The sequence below is a fragment of the Echinops telfairi genome, unplaced genomic scaffold (genome assembly GCF_000313985.2).
Source record: "Echinops telfairi isolate 266 unplaced genomic scaffold, ASM31398v2 ScPeMD7_7469;HRSCAF=8507_0, whole genome shotgun sequence".
NCBI classification, from domain to species: Eukaryota; Metazoa; Chordata; class Mammalia; order Afrosoricida; family Tenrecidae; genus Echinops; species Echinops telfairi.
Genome location: NW_022111372.1, coordinates 24,993,401 through 25,005,266, shown reverse-complemented (window position 1 = coordinate 25,005,266; position 11,866 = coordinate 24,993,401). Strand labels below are relative to the sequence as shown.

The following is an 11,866-nucleotide window of genomic DNA, read 5'->3' as shown; positions in this document are numbered from 1 at the left end:
TATATTTGCATATGTACATGTCTTTATCTAGACCTCTATAAATGCCCTTTGCCTCCCAGCTCTTTCTTCTATTTCTCTTGATTTTCCTCCTGTCCCATTATCATGCTCAGTCCGGTGGGTCAGATTTTAATGTCCAGCCCATAGGGCCAGCGGCTGCAGTCACTCAGGTGGTGGCCGGCCGGCCTCGTCAGGGCCTTCCGCTGTCCCTTAATCTTCAGGCACCAGTTCCACGTCCAGCTCGAGTTGGCCCATGTAGAGGCCGACTGCGCAGGCCCAAAGCAGGCTGACGGCCAGCACGGCCCCCACACCCACGGGGGCACCCCCTAACGAGAGCTGCATGGGCCCCCGTAGGGCAGCCAAGTCCACGGCGTAAGAGGCGCTGCCCCAGACCACGCCCAGGCCGCCCGGCAAGAAGAAGCCGTAGGCGGCTTTCCGACCCAGGTCACGGTGCATGAAGGGGATGACCCAACCCCGGACACCAGGAGGCCATTTCGGAACCACCAGAGGAAGGCTGTCTCCTGCGCCTTCCGGGGGAGCCAGGCGTCCGCACGATCCGGTTCGGACACTGCGGGCGGCGAAACCCGGGCGCGAGGGCTGTGCGCGGGGGCCAAGGGCCTGGGGAGGCCCCGCTCCGGGCAGCTGTGGCGGCACCAGCGCCGCCCCCACCCCCCAGCGGAGTCGGGCGAGGCGGGCAGCCCGCCCACCACCAGCCGCCTCCCACAGTTCGTGCTACAGCCAGCGCCAACCTTTAACCTTTTGTAGATGAGCACAAGCCGGCAGTACCTGGGGATCTGTTTCAAGTATAATACATTCATTTAGGCTATGGAAGTCACGAATTCATAAGAACACGTCAGACTCTGCCTGGCTTCTAGTTTTCATGACATCTGTCCCTCACATCTTTCTCGAATACCATCAACTCTGGGACCAGTCCTGGTATTCAGTATTCTAGCTCAGGTCTTGAGCATAAAGCCTCAAATACTGTACCTCTGACCTCATTTCCCTGCGATGTGAATCCGTTTCGCCCTGTCCAAGTGCCTGAGTCTCAAGTTCAGTAGTGTCTCTACTACTCCAGGAAACAAATTTGAAGTCCTGGAGGGAACCATTACATTAACTTTATTTTTGTCATCATTGCCCTACTCCTGGGGGTACCCCTTTCAGGAATGGGAGTTGCCTTGACTTGGTCGCTCTGGCTGAGCCCACTTCCTGAGGTACTGACCTGTTACCAGTCAGCTGGTTCTTTATCATTGTGCCTTAGCCACCTTTGGGGCTATTTCTGATACCTCACCACGGACAGCTCCTGCTGACTCACCCCTTCTTGGCAGTACTTCTTTCCCCTGTCAACAATGTTCCATTCAATGCGTATTTACTGGATTTCTGAAAGGGTATCGACCACTGCACATCGGGATTCTCTGAAATCAGTAATTGAGGGGGGACATGGACCTTCAGCTCCAAATGTGACTCTCAAATACATAATTGTCTTGCCATTACTGCTGCCACTATCACACCGGCTCTACGCAGGAGAACGAGGCTACCTTGACTCTGCTGGTGTAAGGAAAAACTCTTAAATTCTGTCATAATACCCCTTATCCAGTTGGGACCAGACTGGAATACATACAACTTTCCTCGAGGCTTAGAGATGACAGGGAAATAAAGGCAGAGTGCACAAGATGGCTGCGTGAATTTACAGGGATTTTGTAACTACATACCACAAACTGGATGGCTTATAAGAACAGGGAGATGTTTCCTCACAGTTCTAGAGACTAGAAGCCAAAGTCAAGGTATTGGTCATACTGCTTCCTCTTGTAAGCTCTGAGGGAGAATCTCCCTCAGCTTCTGGTTCTTGGCACAGAAGGGACACGTGCTGACAGCAGTCCTATAGCGGCAGTCAAATTCAAATACAAGAAAACGGAGGGCATTATGGCAGTGCAGTTTTTTTCTTTTTTCCCATGAAGCCAGTTCTTCAATATGGTTTTAGGCATCATTTCTGGAAGCATAACCATGAGCCTTGTTATGGATTGGATTTCACCCCTTAGAATATGTGCTGAAATCCCAAACCCTATAACCGATGGAAGCAATCCCATTTTAGCATATGGTGTTCTTTGCATGTTACTGAGGCCATGTCAGTATGAGGCCATGTCTCTTACATGTAATCACTCTGAATTACAAGGAGCTGCATAGACACAGAGCAAAGTAAGCAAGCACAAACAGGGGACGGGAATGGCCACAGAAGGTGTACTGAAGGAGTGGAGAATCAAAACAGCCTCCCCCAACGGTGCTCTGAAGGGAAACGTCCACCTTTCTGAACTGTTGGGGAGTAAATGTCTGTCCTTTTATGTCATCTATTTGTGGCATTTCTGTTATGGCAGCGCTCGATAACCAAGCCAGGCTCTTCTCTCCTGGCAATGCTAGGCGTTGTCTGCTGCCTTTGTTTCTTGCTTATTCAAGCCAGAGTGGGGATTTTCCATGAAAAACTGTGGTTGATACAGATGAGATCATGGAACTCTCTGGACTACTGGATAAACTAAGAAATATAAACTGGGTTATAGAATGTGGGGATCTAGTTCATGGGCACTCGCTCATTAGACTCTCTTGCCAGCCACATTATAAGTTTGTGAGCTTGGGCAAGTATAAGTAAGAATTATTGGTTATTGTAAAGGGTAAGTGAGCTATATGATCTACAAAGAACCTAGAACATTCCATTCTAAGTATTAGACTATGTTTTCTCTTGTGCTAATATGATAAGAGGAAATCCTTACTTTTATTTAAGATTTGTGGGAAAAGAATGTTCCCTAACTTTCCCCCCTGAGGCTTGATTGATCTTGCCAGTTTCTTTTTTTTTTTTTTTTAAACATTTTATTAGGGGCTCATACAACTGTTATCCCAATCCATACACACATCAATTGTGTAAAGCGCATTTGTACATCGTTTCTCAAAACATTTTCTCTCCATTTAAACCCCCGACATTAGGTCCTCATTTTTCCCCTCCCTCCCCGCTCCCCCCTCCCGCATAGGCCCTTGATAGTTTATAAATTGGTATTTTGTCATATCTTTCCCTGTCCGACGTCTCCCTTCATCCACTTTTCGGTTGTCTGTCCCCCAGGGAGGAGGTCACACACAGTTCCATGTAATCGGTTCCCTCTTTCCTACCCATTCTCCCTTTACCCTCCCTGTTTTGCCACTCACACCACTGGTCCTATAGGGCTCATCCGTCCTAGATTCCCAGATCTTGCCAGTTTCAATCAATCTCCTGAATTTACTAAAAATGCTCCCAGTTACTTTTCTGGCAGACAAGGGGATGTAAAATAAAATGTCACAAAAGTCATAGAAGGCAAAAAAAAAAAAAAAGTCATAGAAGGCTCCAGGTTGTATGGTGCCATTTATACGAAGCATTGAAAACAAGGTAAGCTAGAGAGTAGCGTACTGGCTCCCAAGAGCAGGGAAGCAATGGGAGTGACTACCAATGACTATGCATTCTCTTTTGGGGATGATGAAAATGTTTTCAAACTTATTGCAGCTATGGTTACACAACTTTCTGCACACAGTAAAGTCACTACATCTTACACTTTAACTACATTTTACACTTTAACTGGATAAATCTTAATATATGTGAATTTTATCTGAAAAATATTTTAAAAGAAAGTGTAGAATAGTAAAGTTTTGCAGGTTTGTTACTACTTTTTCATATGTGGGAAATATTTTTGTAAATGTATGAAATAAGGGAATTGTTTTAAATTCTGTGAAACTTAAAACACAGTGGCTGCAACAATAGGTTCAAACATATATCAGGTCAAGGTGAATCAGAATTAACTGATGGCACCTAAGAGCTTAAACATGACTGCCAATATTTAAGCATTTCAGCTTAGAAATTTTTGGTTAAACTTAAAAGGTGACTACTAAATACAAACTTCTGCACAAAACCTCTGTTGGTATTTCCAGAATGTACTCTTCAGTTTTTTTTCTACACACACAAGCATACACACACACACAGTGGCAATTACATGATCTGGTGTCAACTTGCAAAGGGGTGGAGTCTAGCCTATCAGTCTAACTTGATGAACTCATTTGGAGGTGCCATGGAGATAAATAACTCACTGAAGGCAGATACACAGACTTCTGCTTCGTCTTCCTGCTGACAAGACACATGGAGCTACACTACAGCCCTGCAGCTGGGAGCCACGTGGAGACCCCTGCCAGTGTTGGGATGCTTCCACTGCAACTAGGTCCACAAGACTTTTCACCCACTGACCTGTGATCTTCCTGCATTTGGTGTCATTGCATGTGTTACATGAGTCTGAAGAGGAATTTATAGATTGGTATCAGACATATGGACTAATATTGGACTGATGGACTTGATCTGGACTGGGCTGGGATGTTTTCTCAATATACAATTGCTTTTTCATATAGAGCTCTTTTTTTTTAAAAAAAAATTATTATTATTATTATTTTAATCATTTTATTAGGGGCTCATACAACTCATCACAATCCACACATACATCAGTTGTGTAAAGCACATTTGTACATTCATTACCCTCATCATTCTCAAAACATTTGGTCTCCACTTAAGCCCCTGGCATCAGCTCCTCATTTTTCCCCCTCCCTCCCGGCTCCCCCCTTCCTCATGAACCCTTGATAATTTATAAATTATTATTTTGTCATATCTTGCACTGTCCAATGTCTCCCTTCACCCACTTTTCTGTTGTCCGTCCCCCAGGGAGAAAATTATATGTAGATCCTTGTAATCAGTTCCCCCTTTCCACCCCACTCTCCCTCTACCCTCCCGGTATCACCACTCTCACCACGGTCCTGAAGGGATAATCCATCCTGGATTCCCTGTGTTTCCAATTCCCATCTGTACCAGTGTACATCCTCTGGTGCAGCCAGATTTGTAAAGTAGAATTGGGATCATGATAGTGGAGGGTGGGAGGAGGAAGCATTTAGGAACTAGTGGAAAGTTGTATGTTTCACTGTTGCTACACTGCACCCTGACTGGCTCGTCTCCTCCCCGCGACTTCTGTAAGGGGATGTCCAATTGCCTACAGCTGGGCTTTGGGTGTCCACTCCGCACTCCCCCTTATTCACAATGATATGATTTTTTGTTCTGATGATGCCTGATACCTGATCCCTTCAACACCCTGTGGTCACACAAGCTGGTGTGCTTCTTCTATGTGGGCTTTGTTGCTTCTGAGCTAGATGGCCGCTTGTTTACCTTCAAGCCTTTAAGACCCCAGACGCTATATCTTTTGATAGCCAGGCACCATCAGCTTTCTTCACCACATTTGCTTATGCCCCCATTTGTCTTCAGGGATTGTACTGGGGAGGTGAGCACACAATGATATGATTTTTTGTTTTGATGCCTGATGCCTGATCCCTTCGGCACCTCGTGATCGCACAAGCTGGTGTGCTTCATCCATGTGGGCTTTGTTGCTTCTGAGCTAGATGGCCACTTGTTTACCTTCAAACCTTTAAGACCCCAGACACTATATCTTTTGATAGCCAGGCACCGTCAGCTTTCTTCACCACATTTGCTTATGTACCTGCTTTGTCTTCAGCGATTGTGTTGGGAAGGTGAGCATCATGGAATGAGAGTTTAACAGAACAAAGTATTCTTGCATCGAGGGAGTACTTGAGTAGAGGCCCAATGTCCATCTGCTACCTTAATACTAAACCTATACATATATGCACATAGATCTATTTCCACATCCTCATATATAAATATATTTGGTATGTACATGCCTTTATTTAGACCTCTATAAATGCCCTTTGCCTCTTAGTTCTTTCCTCTATTTCCTTTTACTTTCCTCTTTTCCCACTATCATTTGGTTTTCAGTAATTATAAAGCTCTTTCTTATACACACATGAATGTTTATGAATTTGTTTCTCTAGTCAACCCAGACTAACACAAGTGAACACACTATATGCATTCTTCTACCTATTTCTTCACCTTCTTATTAATACATCTTCAATACCTTTCCAAATCAACAGATCTAGCAATGCTTCTTTCTTTGTAGGAAGAAATTGCATGGTATTGTATGCTCTCATGGAAATTAGAACTAATCAACAGTGAGCAAATGAAACAAATCGCAATGTAAATAGCAATGCAAGGTTACACAAAGATAGACAGCTGGCATTGGTAGGGTAAATATACATGCTGAAGGTACCAGGAATCTGGAACAAGAAATGGCACAGTAAGGAGGTATAAGACATCAGGTACAAAGAAGGTCACAATAGCTCACACTTTTTGGACAGATTTCTTGCGTTAATTAATTTAACCCTCATGGTAACCCTATTTAAAAAAAACCTCACTGCCATTGAGTCGATTTCAACTCATAATGACCCCAGAGAACATAGCAGAATGGCCCCTGTGGGTTTCTGAAACACTAAATTTTTACAGGAGCAGAAAGTCTCTTTTTCCTCCTTCAGAGTGGTTGGTGGTTTCGAACTGCTGACCTTGTGGTTAGCAGCCCAAAGTGTAACTCACAATGCCACCAGAGCATGGAAAGATTAAGTAACCACAGTCAGCAGGTGGTAGCGCTGGAATTTTAAGTGATGTGTGGTTGCTCTGATTCCGGATTCCTTTTCTTGGCCACATTCTACATTGTTGGCATATGAGCCTGGTACATAGCTCATTGATGGCCCGCTGGAGTGAGGATCAAAGAACGCTCCACACTGAGGGTCCTGGGGCTATTTTCCTTTGGTTTGTTTTATAGTTGGAATAGTGTTCGTGAGTTTCCTGTGTAGTGCCTTGAATGACTTAAATATGGCTCTTTTAGTCATTTTTGTAACTCCTATGAAAGGACTTTTTTCCTGATGGATCTTGCGGATTTTGTGTCAACTTGGCTGGACCAGGATTCTCAGTGACTTGACAGTTAAGTCTAGTAATCCTCTATGATGCAATCAACTCAATGTAATCAACTCCTTAATGGGAGCTGCAGGGAGCAAAGTCAGTAAGAAGATTAGGGTGGCCTCAAACTCTCTTACTGAAGGCACAGCCCTGATGCGGTTAAAGGAAGTCCCCTCTGGGATGTAGCTTACTTCCTATATAAGTAAACGCTGTTGGAAAATCTTGCTTGTTTCTGCTTGGCTTCGGATCCTGCATCTGGTTCATGTAGCCTGCCATGACTTCCCAGCCTTGAGCATTTTCACCTCTGCGGTCACCAGCCTGTTGCTTTCTTGCTGATCTTGGGTTCATCAGCCCCTGCAACTACATGAACTGGGAGACGTCTCCAGCCAAACATCTGACCCACAGCTTGGTACCTGCCCAGGCTTGCACTTAATTGTTCATACAGCTGTGTGAGTCATTTAAAAAATTGTGTGTGTGTGTGTGTGTGTGTGTGCACCATTTTCTTGAGAGAAATTTCTTTCTGTATATAAGCATCATCACTGTCTTTGCTTTTCTAGAGAACCTGGCCTAATTCAGGTCTGGATAAGAGAAAGCAGGGCAACAATCTAAGAACACTTATTTCTTATGGCCTGGCCTTACTCAATACGTACCCCTGTGAAGTGATCATTGAAGAAAAGTGTGATAGAAAAGCGTGATGCCTGGTTATCAGACAGAATAGGATCTGGGGTCTTAAGGTCTTGTTTTAAAACAAGCAGCCATCTAAGTGAGGCATCAGCTAAGTCTACATGGAAGAGCACACCAGCCTGTGTGATCCAAGAATTGTAAATAATAAAATCTGAAGTTAGAGGAGGGAATGATGTTTGAGCTTAAATTCTGAACTCCAAGTTTGCCGAAGGCTGCTGATGACAGCCCCAAACCCATTTTCCAGGTCCCCCATTATGGGAAACACAAGGATTTCTCCCAAGTTGTCTCTCCCAAATATATGTCAAACTTAGCTGCTTGTGAATGACTATACACTTGGAGGTCATCAGGGGTCATTCTCCCTAAGAGCTATCAGCCATCTAGACCAAGCAGACACCACTGTTTATCCCACAACAAGTAGGGCCCAGTCCCTTCTGATAAGGATAGTAGTTGTCTGTTTCCTTGTAGGAGACCCCAGAGAGGGCATACCTGCCCAAGGATGACCAAGGTTAGCCTGTCATCATGAATTTAGGGTCCGCCCATCTTGTCACATGTACACCCCTAGACCTTCCCATTCCTATGGGCACCCCCCTAGCTCATCCCCTTCCTGTTACACTTATGCCTATCATAGATCCCCTTCCTACAATGTGTATGCCTATTGTACTGCCCCTTCCTGTGATGGGTGGTTACCTGTAATCATGTCCCCCTAAAGAGATATAACGCTTGATGAGCAATAGAGAAAAGAGCTCTCCCGGTTCTCGGTCCCCAAGGCTACCTCCTACTCTCGTGGCCGGGCTCCCCCCATGAGGACCACCAAGCGGGGCTGAGGTGAACATGCTACCATGAATTGTGTCTGACTCCATTTATTCCAATCTCTCCTCTATTTCTCATGCTCTCTATGACTTTACTATAATCTTTACTTATTATCGCTGTACAATTGTGCCTACCGGACCTGTGATAATTTGTGGGGGACCACCCCCCTTCAACAACCCACAGATGGCGCCCATCACATGGGGCCTGGTAGGAGAACTCTTTTGAGTTATATCCTGTGTAACAATTGTACGGCCTCATCGGACAGAGAGAGTGAATTGGGAAAACTTTTTTTGAGTTTATTTTTTTAAGTATGTTTTAAGTTCGAGTGAGATATGGGTCAGGCAAAGAGCAAGGATACAGAGTACGGTATCATGTTTTGCCACCCCTTGAAGAAACAAAAGGTAATGGTAACAATTAAGAGAATGAATGAGTTTCTTCAGTTGGTAAAGAAATTTAATCCTTCTTTTCTGGAGTCAGGAACCTTTGATTTGTAGATATGGCATAAGAAAGCCATTAACTTATGAAAAGCATACAGAGATGGGGAGAGTATCCCCGAGGAGACATGGTCTCTGTGGATTCAAGTTAAGATGGCCTTGGTACTATTGCAGGAGGAAGAGAATGAGGATTATCAGTCTAGTGAGAAGTCTTGTGTGAGCTATTCAGATCTAGAAAAGCAAGCTAATATATCTATGAATTAATATGAATTAGGTGATGAAACTTTAGGAAAAACTGAAAAAGTAGGGATTGATTTGTTAAAAAGGCCTCTGATTCTAAAGGAAACCTCCACGCCCAAAGCCTATATGCCCTCAGGGGACTGCAGCCTCCAAAGGTATAAAGGTATAAAGCACTAGAGATCCAAAGTGAGGCTATTAACCAATCCCAGGAAGTTACCTTGCTTTCAAAGGTAGGGAAAGCAAAGAAACAGAACCAGCAGAGTAGTGAGGAACGTCTAAGATACCCAAACTTAAATCAGGTGAGAGGCGGGCAGAATGGGTATCACGCAAATGAGAAGACTTTAGGCAGAACTGAAAAAACTAAGCCTGAGTCAAAAGGGGACATAGTAAAAGCATCTGCTCCCCTGCTGGAATTTAGTGTATGTGGGGGAACAGAAGGATTTCTCTTAAGTTGTCTGCCCAAAATATATGCCAGACTTAGCTAGAGAATAATTGTTCACTAGGCAGCGAAAGTGGGTCAGAGGTTATTCTCCCCAACATCGGCCATCTAGAGCGGCCAGAATGTAGGTCTGACTCACCCCAAAGAGGGCCCATTCCTTTCTGTTATTGTTCCCTTGAAGCAGTGCCCATAGGCAAGCCCGAGACCACTCTAAGATGACTAAGCTTAGGTTACTATCTTGCCACACATGCCCCCCTATTCTCTCCTCTTACTATTGCACATTCACCCCTAGGTCATCCCCTTCCTATTGCTTGTATTGCCTATGTTACAAGCCCTCTCTATGATGTAGGTTGTTATCTGCTATCAGGGGGCTTGCATGTCACCCAGGATAGTAATTGCCTGCTTTATTGTATGAGACACCAGAATGATCAAACCTGTTCAAGGATGAATTGTATTGCCCCTCTCTGTGATGCATGATGCTGTGATGTATCCCCCTAAAGTAATATGATGCGTGGTTAGCAATAAATAAGGAGAGCTGCTTCTCAAGAGGGGCGGCTCCCAAGAGTTGGCTGGCAGAGGGCGGCTGAGGAAGGAGGGCTGCTCCCATGAGGGCAGTGGACAAGGAGGGCAGCTCCCCCGAGAGAGGCGGCTCCTGCTCTGGCAGCCGGGTTCCCCCCATGAGGACCACCAAGCGGGGCGGAGGTGAGCAATGTTACCATGTAATATGTCTGACTGTATTATTATATTATCTCTCATGCTCTCGATGACTTTAATATAATATTTATATATCTCAACCGTACAATTGTACATTACTGAACCCAGAAGTAGTATTACTGAATCCGAGTAGTAGCAATAGGAGTATTAGCGGGTGGGGGCGGGCCCTTCACCCACCCAGCGCCAATTTTTTAAAATTTAATACTACAAGTGTAAGAGAAACTAGAGATTGTAAAACAAGCAAGCAAGTCAGTGCTGGAGGGAGAGATGAGATTAGATCCAAAGAAAAGCAAGTGGAGAGATTTAACGTAGAAGGTGAGGTTCGGGAAGCAAAAAGCAAAGAGGCAGGGTTTAAAAAAGCACCTTTGCTTTCACAGGTAGAGAAGAGCATAGCTCAGGAAGCGGATTTAGAATTTAGAGTGGCTTATCCCATTATAGATAGGAAGCCTGATGAGCAGCACCCAAAAGGGATTCACAGTGTTCCCTATAGGGAACAGGGCAAGCTGTTAGATTACTTTAGAATATGCAGGAATGTACAGACAGATGAGTACAAGGCCAACCTCATGGCTGCTCCCCTGGCAAATTACACCAGGCCCAATAGAAAATGCTTTAGCCTTAGGAAGATAGGTCACCTTCAAAGAGAGTGCAGATACCACAGGCCAATCAGCCTGGCCATGAAAAGCAAACTGCAGCCTGAGCCAGAGCATGGGCCAGGGCCACCTAATTTGGGTTTAAAAGACCCTGAACTTTGCCCATGTTGTAGGAAGGAAACTCATTGGGCAAGTCAATGTGGCTTAACATTTGACAGTAACAGGTTGCCATTAGCCAAAGCTACCCGGCGGGAAAATAGTGGAAGGAGCTTGATCCAAGTCCCGCCTAACAGAGCTCAGAAGGCAAGGCCTCTGCCTAACCCAGCAAAAGAATCTTTGAATGGCAGAAATCGCAGGTATCACTCAGCCTCACAGCAGGAGAACAGACCTAGCCAAACTTGCAAAACCCTAGCCTCTGTTCTCGCTGCAGTTGGTTTGAGTAACCAAGAAATGGCTCAGAAGCCCTCACAGCAGTTTGTTGATTCCAAAAGGCAGGAGCCTCTTATTGAAAGAGTATTACAGTTTCTATCAGGAAGATTTAACCTAAGTACTCAAGGAATTAAAATTAATACTGGAGTTGATCAGAGTTGTGAGGAAAAGCCTAAAGCTGTGATTAAATCAGGAATTATTAAGAGCGGTAATTGGGGTATGCTACCTAAAAGAACTATGGGATGTTTATTAGGAAAGTCTAACCTAAATTCTCAAGGTGTTCTGATTGTTGCTGGAATTATTGATCAGTGTTATGAAGAAATTAAAGCAACGATAAAATCTGATATACCATGGTTTATAAAAAAGGAAGATCTCTTAAGCCAATTTTTGCTTTTTTGCTTCCTTGCATTCCTAGAGTAAAATGTATGCCTATCAGGAAAGAGTACTTGAGAAGTCTGACCACCCTTTAAATTAAGAGGTCTTTTGGAATGCTCTTGTGGGGAAACAACAGCGTCTCCACATGGAATTAGAAATTGAAGGGAAAAAGTTTTTAAACTTTGGATACAGGGACATTTCCTTAGGGCATTCAGGAGGGCCTAAGACCCTCCCATTAACTTCTCTAAATCCAGCTTGGAAGGAATGAGTGCAGTTAACCAAGAGAGACTATTGTGTGTGTATGTGGGGG

General features: G+C 44.6%; 1 pseudogene; it reads right to left on the bottom strand.

Annotated features, from left to right (window-relative positions):
- Nucleotides 1-159: 159 nt before the first annotated feature.
- On the bottom strand, nucleotides 160-1,245 carry LOC101641138 (annotated as a pseudogene).
- Between the last annotated feature and the right edge of the window lie 10,621 nt (nucleotides 1,246-11,866).